This window comes from Saimiri boliviensis, chromosome 11 (genome assembly GCF_048565385.1).
Source record: "Saimiri boliviensis isolate mSaiBol1 chromosome 11, mSaiBol1.pri, whole genome shotgun sequence".
NCBI classification, from domain to species: domain Eukaryota; kingdom Metazoa; phylum Chordata; class Mammalia; order Primates; family Cebidae; genus Saimiri; species Saimiri boliviensis.
Window position 1 is genome coordinate 19832513 of NC_133459.1, and position 17182 is coordinate 19849694.

The 17182-nt window shown below is 50.9% G+C and overlaps 1 protein-coding gene across 3 annotated transcripts in view; it reads left to right on the top strand.

The window, feature by feature from the left end:
- The first annotated feature begins 3683 nt into the window (after nt 1-3683).
- ALPL (alkaline phosphatase, biomineralization associated) overlaps nt 3684-17182 on the top strand; it is a 71535-nt gene continuing 58036 nt past the window's right edge. The window contains exon 1 of one of the 3 annotated variants that reach the window (XM_074380233.1): nt 3684-3778. The gene's annotated coding sequence lies outside the window, so the exon portion shown is untranslated. Of the gene's footprint in view, nt 3779-4109; nt 4205-17182 lie in introns of those variants that run through there. The other 2 variants (XM_003934904.3, XM_074380234.1) reach the window with 2 other exon arrangements.

The window sequence follows — 17182 nt, forward strand, 5'->3', positions numbered from 1 at the left end:
CATGGCAGTGTTGGTTCAATGATGCTGCTTCGGCTGTTGTAATCTCTTCCATCTCCTGACTTTTTGTTCATTTTTTGGGGGGGGTTCATTTTGTAACTGAGTTAAAGGTGGGGCTGGAGGTGGCACTGGGAATCAAACCACTGAATCTGAGGTTAGGCCTGGGCTTGAGACAAAATGATCCCTCAAGCCCAAGCATCAAAACAGACCTAGGTTTCCAGGCAGGCCCCCTTGCCTTTAAATAGATTTCAGGCATTCTTTTCTCCAGCCCTAGGCCACAGCTGACTCCTCACTGCCTCTCCATGAGCAGATCTCACCTCAGAGTTTTGTTTTTCTGCCTCTTTCCATTCTTTCTCCTTTATCCCTGTCCACTGAGGTCTTGGCTGTCTCCCCTTCCCCGCTACCCTACGCCCTATGCTCATGGGCTCCTGGCCTTCTCGTCTCTAACTTGGTTTTTTTTTTTTTTTTTTTTTTGAGATAGGAGTCTCACTCTGTCACCCAGGCTGGAGTTCAGTGGTGCAATTTCAGTTCACTGCAACCTCCGCCTCCAGTGTTCAAGTGATTCTCATGCCTTAGCCTCCCGAGTAGCCTGGACTACAGGCACACGACACCTCACCAGGCTAATTTTTATATTTTTAGTAGAGACTGGGTTTTGCCATGTTGGCCAGGCTGGTCTCAAACTCCTGACCTCAGGTGATCCACCTGCCTCAGCCTCCCAAAGTGCTGGGATTACAGACGTGAGCCACCGCACCTGGCCTAACTTAGCTTCTAATTCTAATGTCTGATGAACTTCTCTAAATTTCTTTTTTCCAAGGCAAAGTCTCACTCTGTCGGCCAGCCTGGAGTGCAGTGGTGTGATCATAGCTCACTGTAGCCTCTAACTCCTGGGCTAAAGAAACCCTCCCACCTCAGCCTTCCAAAGTCCTGGGATGACAGGCATGATCCACCATGCCTGGCCTGCCTAGTGAACTTGAAGGTCTAGTTTGAGGCACAAGCTCGTGGCATGCACTTAACAGATATGGAATAAATGAATGGGCAGAAAAAGCCCTGGGCTGGGAATAGAAAACCTGGCATCCAAACCCAGCTCTGGCCCTGACCTGTAAGTAACTACTGTCTCCGGCCTTGACTTTCCCCATCTGTAATGGGGACTATGAACACCTGCCGGGCACACCTTATGATGCTACTGTGAGACTCAAAAGGCATCATCAGCTCTTAGACACAGGGAGCTTGGAGGTTACATCCAATTTGCTTAGTTTTCAACAAGGAAGTGGTGCCCCAGGGATAGTGATGGAGAGAAATCTAATGTAATGAGCTGTTGCCATCAGCTGAGTGGTCCTGAAATCTTGGCACCTGGGCTGCACTTAGAGACTGTCCAGTTCAAAAGGCCAGAGGGAATCTGAACCTTGATGGGAAAAGTGACTTGCTCAGCTCCCCAGCAAGCCAAGGAAGAGCTGGAGGGTGGACTTGGATCTCCTATTCGAGGTCCAGGACTCCCTTCTGCTGTGTTGACAGAGCCGGGAGGAGGGGAACCGGGGAGCAGAGGAGGCAAGGGCTGCTGGCTGCCTCAATCTCAGTTAAATTCTCCTTGAGGGACCCAGCCCAGGAGCAGAGTAAGAAGGTGTGAGGGCAAAAGGTGGCAGGGCTGGTCAAGCAGTACAGCACCTGTTGCTGATAACCAATCCCTGGACTCGAAAGGCGGAGGGGACTTGAGGGCCAATCACAGACACGGGGGCCTAATGCTGGCCATGTGGCTCAACCAGAAGTGCCTGTCCCTCATAGCTTTAGAGAGATCAGAAGTCAGGTGACGGTTGGGCAAGGTGGCTCATGCCTGTGATCCCAGCACTTTGGAAGACCGGGGCAGGGGGATCGCTTGAGCTCAGGAGTTTGAGATCAGCCTGGGCAACATAGAAAAACCCTGTTCTCTACAAAAAAAATACATAAATTAGCTGGGCATGGTGGTGCATACCTGTAGTCCTGGCTACTGGGGAGGCTGAGGTTGGGGGATCGCTTGAGCCTGGGAGGTTGAGGCTGCAGTCAGCTGACATCATGCCTCTGTATTCCAGCATTCCAGCCTGGGCAACAGAGTGGGACCCTGCCTCAGGGAAAAAAAAAAAAAAAAAAAAAAGAAAGAAAGGAAGGTCAGGGGTGCTGGCTCCCTGTCACCATGATAGGTGCAAGGCGTGCCTCCAGTTCTCTCTTGGCTCTGCCTCCCAGCCCCATTCCAATAGCAACAGGCAGAGATCTTCCATGCCTGGGGGCTTGCCCCTGGCTCACTGATGATGATACCATCTTAACTTTCCTGGAATCCTTAAACCCTTCCTTGGCATTTGTGAGCAAATTACTGAGCCTCTTACATGTTTTAGGGCCGGCTCTGGGTGCTTCTACCTGCAATTTCTTACAGAGGATGGCATTTCCTAAACTTCAGTCTTTCGCTATCGCCACGATCTTTGCCATCATCGCCTAATCCATGAAATACATAAATAAATAGTATTTACTCCATATTTAGACTCACTTTTTTAAAACATAAATTTATCTCAAAAGGGAAACTATATCGCTCCTATAAATAAACAGTATCAATGAAAAATGCAAAAAGAAATAAAAATAAATACAAAGACATTCTTGGTTTCTGGCACCAGGCCCCCGTTCTGGCTCTGACCTTCCTAGAAGTCATGTGATCTCTCTGGGCCTTAGTTTTCTCCTCTGGAAAATGGAGCTGTTGGGAGTTAATGCATGCCTGGCCCTGAGCCTGGCACGGAGTGGGTGGGAGAGAGATTGCCTGACCTGGCTAAAATTGGTTCTCTGGGCACTAACACTTTCTCTCTGCTTCAACCTCAGCTTTCTCCTTCTGATCTTCAGGGAAAAGGAGGCTTCAGGAAGATTGGGGCTTAGATGCCGAGGAAGTCAGGGCTCCCAGCAACTCACAGTCCTCATCTTTAAATTTCTGACTGGCTGCTGTGGCTTAGAGGCACAGATTGTTCCAGGCAGCCGCAAAGGCCATAAGACCCTCGTGTTAGGAATCAGTGATCTCTCTGTTGCTGGAGGCATTCAAACAGAGTGTGTGGACTTCTCACCACGAAGTTGTCTAGAGAATTCAGTGCTTAGAGGAAAGGGAATGGTGATTCCATCAGGACTGGCTCCCCAGGAGCAGGAGCGGGGCCAGCAGCACCCAGCATCTGCCTTGGCTCCCATCTCTCCAGGATTTTGGTGTTTGATCTGTACTTCTCAAGCACTGCATCATATGGCTCTTGCACCAGCGAGAGGCCAGGAGAGACGGTGTCTGTCTGCTAAAGAGGGCCAGGCTGGTCCACATAGGTCAAGTGACTTGGCCAAGGTCACCAGAGGGGAGTTTGGAACCTGAGCTGTCTGACTCCGCTGCCTGCCCCTCCTCTGGCATCCAGGAGGCATGTCCTGGGGCTCTGGCTGGGACATAGAGGGATCCCTGCCTGGGCCCTTTACTTCTCTAAGAAGAGAGAAAGAGGGTGTCTAGGGGGTGGTTTCCCTCCAGATGCCACCCCTCCGAGGTCCCCTTCTGCTTCTTCTTGCGATAGCCAGAAAGGCAGCCCACGGGTAGGGAAGTGGGGGTGGAGGTGGAGAGTCAGAGGTGCACGTGGACAGAGACAGAGAGACAGGGACACGTGGGCAGAGACGGTTTAAAACAGAGACCTAGAGAAAGCCAGATAGGTAGACACACAGTGACAGACGACAGAAAGGAAGGAAGACAAAGACGGACGGACGGGTGGAGACAAAGACTCCCAAGAGACGCAGAAGGAAGATGCCGAAGGTAAAGACAAACAGAAGACGCGCACAGGTAGCGGGTCAGAGCCCGGGCTCGCGGAGAGAGGAAGAGACAAGCCGGGGCAGCCCGGAGGCAGAGAGCCCGAGAGCGCGGGGTGCGCGAGGGACGCCGGGGCCGAGCCACCCGTCCCTAGTTCCGTCCCGGCAGGTGGCGCCCTGGCCTCGTGGCGCGACCCGCCCGAGGGACGCGGGGCTCAGGCCGGGGGCGGGGCCGGGCTGGGGAGGGGTTGGGGCCGGGGGCGGGGGAGGGGCGGGCTGCCCCGGCCCGGCTCGGGCCCCGCGGCGGCCTTTATAAGGCGGCGGGGGAGGTGGCCCCGGCCGCGTTGCGCTCCCGCCACTCCGCGCCCGCTTTCCCGGCTCCGCGCTGCCACGAGCTTGTGCCTGGACAAACCCTCGCCAGTGCTCTGCGCAGGTAAGGACTCGACGCTGCCGCCGCCCCGGCTCCCAGGGACCCCAGCGGACGTGCTCGATCCCCGGCCCCTTCTGCATCCTCCGCTGGCCTCGTGGTTGAACTGTAATGGCAGGGCCGGGGTCTCCTGCGCCACGCCGCTCACAGCAGCCCAGACGGGACTCCCCGCAATTGATCCTGTCCCTGTCCCCGCGCGCATCCCAAGCTCCCGGCGCGCGCGCTGGGAGGGACGGGAGGTTGGACGTGGCGCCCACGGAGCAGGCGAGCTCAGGGGACCGTGCTCGGGACCGCCCTGCAGTTCCAGGGTCTCCTACCTGCCGGGCCGCTGCCTGGGACCCCAAGGTCTGGGCACCTGCCCTGGGTACCCCGTCACTTAGCAGCCCTCCTGGTACCTCCTTAGCCTTAGCTCTAGAGACTTGGGCTGCCAACCCCCAGGTCCCGTGCCTGGCGTCCTCCCAGGCCTAACACCTGACCCGGTGGGGTCTAAAGCAGTTTGGTTTGGGAGGAGGAGAGGGAAGGAGGAGCTTGGAATGGGGGCATGGCGGGAGACAGAGGACCCCCCGTGGGTGTCTTCGGGGGTGTCTTTTTGAGAGTCGGGTAGGCACTGCAGCTGTGGAGCAAAGCTCTGGAGCCCGTGAAGCCAAAGGAGCCTGTTGCCCGCTTTGGGCTGTGAGAGGTGGACTGCCTAGGGCTGCTTCCCTGCCCAGTCTTGGTAAGAAAGGGTTAAACTCATGGTCACAGTGGAAACGCCTGAGCCAAGGAAAGCCTCCCTCACTCCCTATTGTGCCTTATGACTCTTTTTCAACTCATAATGGGGTTGAAGGCGGGGCCTTTACAAAGGCCAGTGGGTGGAGGGTGAAAAATCCTTGAGATCAAAAAAGGGGGTGATTCTTAGGCCAGGAAGGGCGTTGGACCCTGGGAAAAACTCGGAGACCCCTCAGGTGGACCCAGCTACCCAGGGAGGGAGGGGTTGGCTCCCAGCCTCAGTGTAGATGACTGCAACTGTTTATTGAAGGCCTACTGTGCGTAGGGGCACCTGCTCTGACATCTCACATGCAATATTTTATTTGACAAATAGGGAAACTGAGGCTTAGAGAATTTAAGTAATTGGTGGGGACCAGGGCTTGAATCCAGACTTCAAACTCTGCAACGCTAGCCTCCTACTCCGACTCTGCAGCCTAGGAGATGTGGGGCTGGGCCTTAGATTTTTCTCCAGGCTCCTCCTGGGCTCCCCCTGGTCATCCTCCACTCTCCAGGCCTGCCCTTTCCAACTCTTTTTTGTTTTGTTTTGTTTTGAGCCCGAGTCTCACTCTGTTGCTCGGGCTGGAGTGCAGTGGTGTGATCTCAGCTCACTGCAACCTCTGCCTCTCGAGTTCAAGCGGTTCTCCTGCCTCCTGCCTCAGCTTCCTAAATAGCTGGAATTACAGGCACCTGCCACCATGCCCGGCTAATTTTTGTATTTTTAGTAGAGACAGGTTTTACCGAGTTGGCCAGGATGGTCTTGATCTCTTGACCTTGTGATCCGCCCATCTCAGCCTCCCAAAGGGCTGGGAATACAGGCGTGAGCCACCTTGCCTGGCTGCCCTTTCCAACTCTTTAGTCCTCCCCACCTGTGACTGTCCCCACCCCATCCTGCCCCAGCCATCCCACTCTCTGTCTCCAAGTATCTTGTTCTTCTGTCACCTTTTTCTTTCTTGAATTGAATGCCTGTGAATTCCCTCAGAAGAGGCCCCTGGGCGCAGCTTCTTAACGGCCCAACTGGTGAAGTCTAGGCCGAATAATGGTCCCTGTCTGTGTTTGTGGGCCCATTTGTAAAAATGGGTGTATTCCGCTTAGGGGACCATTGTGAAGAATAAAACTGAACCGAGGCCAGAACAAGATGCTCTCTTCATTCAACAAATACTTAAGCATCCACCATGTGCCAAACTCTGTTCTAGGTGCCGGGAATGCAGCAGTAAATCAAACAGACAAAGCCCTCTTCTGGAACGGATGTTTGCGTAACAAAATTCTTTCAGGCTTTGAACCTGTCAAAATTCATGGTGTACACTTGAAATCAAGCTGTTCACAAGGGAGGAGATTAAGATGCAGTCACCTGTAAAATGGATCGGCAAAACACTGGCCTTCACTTTAGCAAAGGCAACCTCGCTGTGGCACCTGGGATCAGTTCCATTCCCTCTCTGTGCCTCGCATAAGCTGTGGAGATCAATAATGTCTACCAGTGGTGAGGTCTAGAAAGGATGAATGCTTGCAAAGGGTTTTAAGCTGGTACCTGTGCTTAAGAAAATCTTGGCTATCACCAGCTCTTTTCTCAGCAGAAAATGCAATGCCAAGACTGGAGGTTGAGTTATGTCCCTGACTCAAGCTGTCACCCACTTTTTTTGTTGTTGGAGACAGAGTCTCGCTCTGTAGCCCAGGCTGGAGTGCAGTGGCACGATCTCTGCTAACTGCAACATCTGCCTCCCAGGTCCCGGTTCAAACAATTCTCCTGCCTCAGCCTCCCACGTAGCTGAGATTACAGACATGTGCCACCATGCCCAGCTAATTTTTGTATTTTTAGTAGAGATGGGGTTTCACTGTGTTGGCCAGGCTGGTCTTGAACTTCTGACCTTGTGATCTGCCTGCCTCGGCCTCCCAAAGTGGTGGGACTACAGGCGTGAGCCACCGTGCCTGGCTGTCACCACTTCTCCCCAGGCCCTTCCCATTCTGTTGGGTGGCACGTGGGGTGGCATGGTGCCCTCCGTGCTCACACTCATGCCACCTTTTGTCACCATTTTAACACAGCCTGGGCTGGGAGCACAGAGCTCCATCATGACATCAGCCCTGGAGCCATCAACTCTGCAGTGCTTCCTGTCCTCTGCCTGTTCTTGTGCGTGTCCCAGCTCAGTACCAAACTCAGCCCTGTTCTGTCCTGTGACTTACATGCACCACATTCCCTGCAAGCCAGATATAATCTTGGAAAGAGGAAGCGAGTTGCCCAAGGGACACAGATGCTACCTGGGGAGCTGGGGCTGGATCCTGCGTATCTAGAATTCCAAATCTAGTGATCTCCATGCTATACCCATCTCTGAGCATGAGACCTTTTAATCCAGGGAGTAGGATCTGGTAGCAGAGCTAGAGTTTTCACCTTGCAATCAGTCTGACTTGGCTTTTTAATGTAAAACCAGAGCTCCGAGAGAACATTGCTAGGAGAGTGAGCGAGCTGGGCTGAGAACCAGCACTCAGAAATCTCTGTGTGGCCACAGGAATGCTGACTTGGCTTTCCAGCACCATGTCGTCCTCGCTGGCAGGCTGGAGCTGGGCTTTGCGGTATGTTAGGTTTGTTTTTTTTCTTCTGGAGATGTCCTCACTTTCAGAGGGCAGCTAGGGGCAGTAAGTAGACTGGAGGTTCATTCCCAGCACTGCCACGTGACCCTGGACGTACCACCTTCCCTTTTGGAGCCTCAGTTTTCTCATCTGCAATATGGGTTAACATTATATACGTTTCAGGGTTGCAAGATCATGAATGATTTTCCAACCTTGGTTGAACCAGTGTTGATTGTTATTAAGACATTCATATTTCCTGTGGAGCAATTTCAGAAGCAGTTAACGTTATCATCAGCAGGTGAGCCTGAGGGCCCAAGGAGGAAAGTCCATGTGTAGGTTACAAAAGTCTACACAGCAGGGAGAACACTGGTTTGGGGGCCAACATCTTGGATTCCAGTTGCCAGCTGTGTGACCTGAGGCAAGTCACTTTCCCTCTCTGAGTTGTCGAGCTCTTTGGAGGCCCTCGACATCATGATGTGATGCTCAGTGTCTGATGAACAGAAAGAGTCTCCATATTTCTCTGCCTCCTTGTACCAGCCCCCATGCCCCCGCCAACACTTCGTTAACTGCTCCCAGAAAAACTCCACGCTTAAAGTTTTCCATGCTTAAATTCTCAACTTCACTGTGGCATGAAGTCAATTGTTTGCATTGAATTTGACTTCTCAAATTAAGGGGTAAAATTTGAGATGAGGGTAGGGGGTTAGGGAGGAGATGAAGATGAAGTTAAACCAGATGTGTTTTTGTTTAATTGTAGGATGGTGGTTAAGCTGCTCAAGTATTACCATCGTTCTTTCTAAATTCCAGTAACCAGGAGTCAGGTTTCACAAAAAATTGTAGTGTTCTTTCCTGGCTGGTGTGGACTCACCCTCTCTATTATTATTATTATTATTATTATTATTATTATTATTATTACTATTTTATATTCATTTGGGGCCACAAAGGCTGGCCAGAGAGGAGACCTCATAGATGCCCAGAATTTCTGTTGGAAGGCCTTTAGAAGCTGGCTTCGTCAACTGGGCTCTTGCAGACCAGGGAGACTGAGGCCCAGAGAGGAAAAGAGGCTTGCCCAGGGTCACACAACTGCCCAGGGCAGAGTGGACTGGGAATTCCATCTCCTGGCTCTAAGGTACATGATCTTTCTAAAGGCGAACACTCTCCTGAGTTTGGCGTGTTTCATTTTCCACAGTATATTCTTGGCATATCTGTTTTTTGAAAGCATTGTTTGAGGGAGGCTGCAGATGGTGTGGGTGGGTGGAGAAAGATGTTAAGCTCAGGAGAGCAGAGTTTAAGTCCTTGAACTACCTCTGTGACCTTGGGCAAGTGTCTTCTCCACTTGGGAAGTATTCCCTCTCTGAGTGTCAGATTCTAAGCTATCTGAGGAGTAGGAGTGGAGAGACGAGACTTCCCTAAGACTTGGAATGGGTCTCATTTATTCAACTGGTCCTCAAATATTGATAGCCTACTGTGTGCTGGGTTATGGGAGGTCTGTCACAAACTGCCTTTCCCAAGCCTGCAGGGGGTGGGGGATTGTTGACTTTTGCAGTGATTAAACAACTTCCATTTAGTTGCTGGTAAACCAGGCAATTTCATTTGACATAAAAATAAGGGTTTCTGGCTTCTCTGGAAAGATCAGAAGATGTGGCCATATGGGGCTATGTGCCTGCCTGGCCACAGTGGCTGGAGCTGATTAGCGGCTGCTCCATCCACTTTCCCACAGTCTCCACCACGCTCCACTGCCTCACGCCAGCCCACTTGCCTCCCTGACATTACCTGCCTGCCTTCTGAGCTTGAGGTTTCTGGGCTAGATACTGGGAGGCCATGTAAGAGAGGCTCATTCCAGTTGAATGACTGTAAAGGGCTTGGGCCAGCCCTCGGGGGGCTCAGGGTGAGAATATGGGACACGTGGACACCAGCCCCTCTTCCATAGCCTGGCAGCATCTACAAAACATGTCAGCTAGGTGGGGGAGCTTTCTTCCTGCTTCAGTCTTCCTCAGCAAGATTCTGACGGCTCTGGAGGTTTGGGGGAGATAGAACATCCGCCTGTCAAGGCTTAGTGAGCGGGGCCCAGGGTCTAGCTGGGTCAGGCATCCCTGGGTGTTTCATTCTAAAGATGGCACAGCCACTGCAGGGAAGACACACCCTGGACATCTGCCACCTTACTCAGTGCTTCCCAAAAGCCCTGTGCATTGGAGCATACCCACTTCCCAGAGACGAAACGTGATCTTGCACTCTGAACCCTCTCTGTTCTACCCCCTTGCTGGGAGCCAGGGCATGGCGATGACAGGCAGGGACCGTGGTGTCTGAGCTGGAGGGCTGCACAGGAGGCTGTGATGGGGGCTCTGGAGGCAGCTGCTGTGATGTGAGATTCTGGGTCTCCACGAATCTGCTGCTCCAGGGGTTACGAGATGGACAGGGCAACTGATTGATCGTTGATTGCTGGTAGTAACCTCACGCCCGTGGCCTTTACACCTGCAGACCAGTTCAGAAATGTGCCCTGTGTGGGAAGTGGCATTTTGTGAGCACTGTTGGGTGCCCGTGTGAGCACTTTCAAACATTACCTTTGATACTCATCTATCCCCTACCCTCTGGCATTTTGCAATTAAGGAGACTGAGGCTCAGAGGGCAGGCACCTTAGGATCACCCCTCCCCTGGGTCTCTGTCTCTCTGCTTTGACCCAGGGAAGGGAGGGGAGGACAGACTGAAAGGCCATTTCTGGGGATAAGGCGTTGGAGACCCTGTAGTGAGGCCCTGAGCCTCCAGATTTTCTGAGCCGCCCCCTCCTCCTCTGCTCCAGCTTGGGTCAGCGCTGCTTCCCCATCCTCCCAGAGTTTGTCACTCAGGTGCATGAACTTCACTGGGTCAGGTCTGCAAGCTGCTGGGCAGAGCTCAGCAAATATTTTATGTTCTTTAAAAAAGTGTTTAGGTGGCCAAAGCAAATTGCTTTGCCTGGAAAAACCATAAGTACAACCTTTATTTTTGTAGAGATGGGGTCCTGCTGTGTTGCCCAGCCTGTGTTCAAGAAGTCTACCTCCCAAAGGGCTGGGATTACAGGCGTGAGCCATTGTGCCTGGCCCATAAGTGCACCCTTTAAAAAGATCTACCAAGTGACTTTTTTTTCTGAGACTGAGTGTCACTCTGTCCCCCAAGCTGGAGTGCAGTGGTGCAATCTCAGCTCACTACAGCCTCTGCCTCGTGGGTTCCAGAGATTCTCATGCCTAAGCCTCCTGAGTAGCTGGAACTACAGGCACATGTCACCACGCTCAGCTAATTTTTGTATTTTTAGTAGAGACATGGTTCTGCCGTGTTGGTCAGGCTGGTCTTGAACTCCTGACCTCAGGCAATCTACCCACCTTGGCCACCCAAAGTGCTGGGATTACAGGTGTGAGCCACCACGCCCAGCCCCAGTGACTTTTTGTTGGGTCAATCTCTTGGCTTCTCTAGTGCACTTTACTGGATCAGTAAAACCACAGGTGAGTACTCTCTTAGTTCTCCAGCTGAGGTTCTCAGGCCTCATGCTGCCACAAGTGTCTCAGGCTTGTTTTTATTGTTGTAGTTGTTGTTGGAGACAGGGTCTGGTGGCTCTGTCGCCCAGGAGTGCAGTGGCACAATCACAGCTCATTACAGTGCAGCTTTGACTGCATGGACTCAAGCAATCCTTCCACCTCAACCTCCTGAGTAGCTGGGACCACAGGTGTTTGCCACCATACCTGGCTAATTTTTGTATTACTTGTAGAGCTGACGTCTTGCTATGTTGCCCAGGCTGTGCTCAAACTCCTGGGCTCAAGTGATCCTCCTGCCTTGACCTCCCAAAGTGCTGGGATTATGGGTGTGAGCCGCTGCATCTCGCCAGCCTGGCCTTTTGGAGGATCTCATCCCCCCTCCACCTGTCTCCACATTGACTTACCTGTCTCAGCATACAGGAGTTACTAACTTACCTGTCTGCTGCCGTTCTGGCTAGAAAGCGTCTCATCTGAGATTGCGTCTGCTGCCATTCTGGTTAGAAGGTGTGTCATCTGCGGCCCATTTCCCCTCCTCCACTCCTTCTGAGCCCTAATATAACTGCTGTTCTTTCTTTGCCTCATTCTGCTGGCCCCTGCCATGCCACTGCTAACTAAAAGTCTGTAAATGCCGACATGCATGTACTAGGCACGGTGCTCAGTGCCTCGCCTGTGATTACTCATTTGGTCCTATAGCAGTGCTGGGTGGCAGGTGCTATTATCCCCACATTACAGATGAGGAAACAGGCACAAACTCCCCTCGATGGGAAGTGAGAAACAGATGTGTTCATTCTCCACCATTACCCGTCCATCCACTCAAGGCTGCTGCTTTCTCCATGATGCGAATGACATAACCCATCTTCCCGGAAGAGTCAGTTCCCTATTTATCGTAAAACCATCAAACATAGAAATTCACGTTCTAGGTCCGTTAGCCTATCAAGATACCAGAGATAAATAGGGTTCCTATCAACAGCTTGTCCAAGCTCTTAATCACCTGAGTGATTTTTGTGTGTGTGTGTGAAAATGCTGGGTTTTTTTGTTTTTGTTTTTTGTTTTTTTCCGACTTGACCTAATCCTTATACAGACACTCCTTGATTCACCAAAGGGTTCTGTCCTGGAATTGTAAGTTGAAAAATATCGTAGGTGGCAAATGGATGTAACACCTAACCTGTCGAACATGGTAGCTTAGCCTAGCTTACCCTAAATGTGCTCAGAACAGTTACATTAGCCTGTTGTTGGGCAAAATCATCTAACACGAAGCCTATTTCATAATAAAGTGTTGATTATTTCATGTCAATTTCTTGGCTATACTATGTTGAATGTGAAAAACAGAATGGCTGGCTGGATACTTGAGGTGTGGTTTCCAATGAACACTATAGCATTTTCGTCATCGTAAAGCAAAAAAACTTTTTTTAAAATTTGAGACGGAGTTTTGCTCTTGTTGCCCAGGCTGGAGTACAATGGCATGATCTCGGCTCACTGCAACCTCTGCTTCCCATATTCAAGTGATTCTCCTGCCTCAGCTTCCCAAGTAGCTGGGATTACAGGCATGTGCCACCATGTCTGGCTAATTTTTGTATTTTTAGTGGAGACAGGGTTTCTTCATGTTGGTCAGGCTGGTCTTGAACTTCTGACCTCAGGTGATCCACCCGCCTTAACCTTCCAAAGTGCTGGGATTACAGGCATGAGCCACCGCCCTGGCCAGCAAAAAAAATCTTAAGTTGGAGACAGTCTGTAGTGAACATTTAAGGGCTTACTCGGTGTCAGAAACGGAGCTAATCACTTGGAATGACTCTACTGGATTTCGCTTGTTATTCTCTCCATTTTGTAAATGAGGAAACGGAAGCTCAGAGAAGTTGAGGAATGTTCTCAAGGTTTGGAAAGTGCAGGTGAGACTTAATCCAGGGCTCAGCACTCCTGCCCAATCAGATTGGAATCTGAATTTAAACTTGTATGTTTGAAGACAAGCTCTCAGGGCAACTTGTGGTACACACATGCATTTTTCAGTGGGTGTTCGAAAATGACTTGGGGGTAGGAGGCCCCAGGGGGAGGAGACAGAACATAGACACACCGGGTGGGGCAGCAGCGTCTGTTCTCCCAGGCAGTGGATCTTAGCCTGTTCACCCGCTCATAGGAAATCACAAGCCTAGAAGGAAGCATCCTGAGAAACCCACAGGGGCCTGGGTTTGAATCCCAGCCCTGCCATTTCAAGCTGTGGCCTTTGGCAAGTCCCTTTCCCTCTCTTAGCTTCTGGCTACCCTGCCCACCAAGCATGGTTTATTTGAATGAGGCAAGGCCTTAGGATTTTCTGGTTTGTGGATGGTGAATGGCCAGCATGCCTTCTGCCTCTCTCCTGCCCTGCACCTGCATCAGACATCACTAGTCAATCACTGCTCGCTTGCCTTCCCAGGTTCCTTCTAAATACAGTGTTCCAGGCAGCCATTAGCAATTAACATGGAGTTGGCATACAAGATAAAAGGACATCCCAGAACCAGATTAGATTGGTCATTGTGTGGGTGGAGGTAGGGAAGGGACAGGACCAGGTGGCACCCAGTTCAGTGTCACAGCACTCTTTGGTCTTCTTTTCCTTATCTGGGAAAGCAGAAAGAACTCAGCTAGACTGTACCAGGACCCGCCCCAGGTGTGGGGTGGGAACCTTTATTTTTATTTTTATTTTATTTTATTTTATTTTTGATACAGAGTCTCGCTCTGTCATCCACCCAGGCTGGAGTGCAGTGAGTGTGATCTTGGCTCACTGCAGCCTCCGCCTCTCAGGTTTAAGTGATTCTCCTGCCTCAGCCTCCTGACCAGCTGGGATTACAGGCGCGCGCCACCACACCCAGCTAATGTTTGTATCTTTAGTAGAAATGGGGTTTCACCATATTGGCCAGGATGGTCTTGATCTTTTGACCTCATGATCCACCCTCCTCAGCCTCCCAAAGTGCTGGGATTACAGGCGTGCACCACTGTGCGCAGCTGGTGGGAATCTTTTATGAGGCACGCAGCTGTGCCCAGTTCTCCCAAGGGAGAGGCAGGCTTCTGGGCCTGATCACTGCCGAAGCTTAAAGTAAGAGGGACAAGAAAGAGGCCAGTTTCAGGTCCTCCTGGAAAGTTAGGCCTGCCCCTCCCCACCCTTTGTAATAAAATCCTTAGTAGTAATAAGAGTTCTCAACATTGACGGACTATTTGTTACGCCCCAAGCTGCTCTGTGAAGTGCTTTGTACACATTTATACATTTAATCCTTATACCAGCCCATTTTTCAGGTGAGGAAATGACTCAGAGTAATTTGCCTGGGTTTGCCCAGCTGGTAAGTGTCTGAGCTACGATTTGAATTCACATCTGTGGAACCCTGAATAAGGAACTCTTATTACTACTATGGATATTGTTACAAAGGATAGGGAGGGGCAGGCCTAACTCTTTCCAGGAGGACCTGAAACCAGCCTCTTTCTCGTCACTGTTTAAACCTAGAGAGTGATCAGGCCCAGAAACCTGCCTCTCCCTGGGGACTGAACATGGGTACAGCTGTGCGCCTCATAAAAGGTTCTTACCCCACACTGGGGGCGAGCCCTGGTGCAGTCTAGCATAGCTCCTCCTGCTTTCCTCCACAGGAAAGGCTCAGGGTGGGGCTTGCAGACTCTGCACCTTTCTCTCGGCTTACCATGATCATTTCCCATTCATGAGCATGACACTCCTTTACCTGTGGAAAGTGCAAAGCAGAAAATTGAGGCTTAGAGGCTGGACGCAGTGGCTCCTGCCTGTAATCACAGCACTTTGGGAGGCCTTGGTGGGCAGATCACTTAAAGTCAGGAGTTCGAGACCAGCCTGGCCAACATGGTGAAACCCCATCTCTACTAAGAACACAAAAATTAGCTGGGTGTCGTGGTACATGCCTGTAACCCCAGCTACTTGGGAGGCTGAGGCATGAGAATCACTTGAATCTAGGAGGTGGAGATTGCAGTGAGCCGAGATCGTGCCACTGCACTCCAACTTAGGTGACAGAACAAGACTCCATTTCACACATACACAAAAGAAAATTGAGGCTCAGGTAGAGAGGGTGGTGGGCCCAGGATCACACAGCGAATAAATGGTAAACCCTGCACCAAGGAATTAGGTGCTCTCCCTGTTTCCTAGGTCTTGCTCAACAAACTGCCTAGGGGAACCTGAGGTTAGTGCTGGGAATGCAGGAGTGTTGGCCCAGCAGAGGTGGGGGTTGTGCCTGCCCCCCCGCATCCAACCCAGACACACTCTATCCTATTTTAGTCAGCCATTGACCTTGGACACGTCACTTTAACACTTGCAACCTCAGTTTCCAGGAACTTCTTATATTTTACAGGTTTTTTTTTTTTTTTTTTGAGACAAGGTCTTGCTCTGTCAGCCAGGCTGCAGTGCAGTGGCACAATCATAGCTCACTGCAGCCCTGACTTCCTGGGCTTAAGTGATCCTTCTGCCTCAGCCTCCCGAGTAGCTGGGACTGCAGGCTTGTGCCGCCATGCCCAGCTAATTTTTTTGTTTTTTATTTTGTGAGATGAGGGCTTGCTTATGTTGATGAAGCTGGTCTTGAACTCCTGGGCTCAGGCAATACTCGTACCTCAGCTTCCCAAAAACGTTGGGATTAATAGGTGGTGAGCCATCGTGCTTGGCATATTTTTCAGTTTTTAAAGCCATTTTTTATTCATGAACTCACAGAACCATCAAAGTAACCCAATAAAGTATTAATGTCATTTTGCAGAGTGGCACACTGAGGCCTGGGGAGGCAAGCAACTCGCCTGAGGTCAAATCGATGGTAAAACCAGGCCTCAAACTCAGGTCGGGATCCCAGGCTGAAGGTTTTTCTCCAGATCTGTCCCCAGCCTCTCTCATCTTTGCTTTTGTACCTGCCATCCCTCCCCTGTGGCGACCTCTCCCTGCTTATACTGCCAGTTGGCATCTTGGCTATTTTTCTAGAGCTTCCTTGGAAATCTTGAAACGCTTGTAATCTGATTCTCTGCATAGGGTCTGGCTCTGAGTCTCAGTTCCTGGAGGGCAGGAACCCCATCTGAGTTACTCATGAATTCCTGTAACTAACAAGATGCCTGCATTGAGCAAGCATTTAATAACGCTTTTTTTTTTTTTTTTTTTTTGAGGGGTCTGTTTTGTGGCCCAGGCTGTAGTGCAATGGTGTGATCTCAGCTCACTGCAGCCTCCACCTCCCGGGTTCAAGCGATTCTGCTTCAGCTTCCCAAGTAGCTGGGATTACAGGCATCTGCCACCACACCTGGCTAATTTTTGTATTTTTTAGTAGAGATGGGGTTTTACCATGTTGGCCAGGCTGGCCTCAAACCCCTGACTTCGGGTGATCCACCCACCTTGGCCTCCCAAAGTCTGGGATTATAGGTATGAGCCACTGTGCCCAGCCCATTTAATGACTTGGGTTCATGAAAGGCTGCCCCACCTGGCAAGGGTTTCCACAGCTGGCCTGGCTTGGTTACCATGGGGGAGCCAGGGAGGGATGTCCCACTGGGTGTGACACCTGAGCCACTCCAGGCGAAGCCCGGCCACCCTCCCCAGACCTTCACTGGTGTCCTTCCACTGATGACACCAGCTCCTACATGGTTAGTGATTGGCAGCAGGACAAGCCAGTGTCCCTGGGTGGCAGTTTTCCTGTTGGCAGTTCAAGCCTTTACTCATACTCAGGTACGAGGTGCCCAGTGTCATACTTCTGGCCAATACCTTTGTCCATTTTGTTCACATATGTACTCCCATTCCCAAACAGCCCGAATTTCTTTAATAATAATGATAGGCATAGCTGTAATTTGCTGAATCTGCATGTACCATGCTTCCTGGTGCATAGTAGGCACTAAATACGTATTTGTTGAATGAATGAATACTTGCAGTGAGGAGCATCTCATAGGGATTAAGAGTTGCATGACCTTGCCTGACCTCTACGCCTCAGTCTTCCTCATGTGTCAACTCCAGGAGAGGTACTCAGAGGAGTAACCAATATAGATATAGATATAGATATAGATATAGATATAGATATATGTTTAAGTTTTAAGTATGTCATGAACTAAGCTGTGTTCTAAGCACCTCACATGTATTTATTCGTGTATCATTGCAACTGAGGCTCACAGAGATTAAGTTCGCACCCTCTAGGTCACCCAGTTAGTGTCACGTGCAAATATTTTAATATCTCCCAGGACA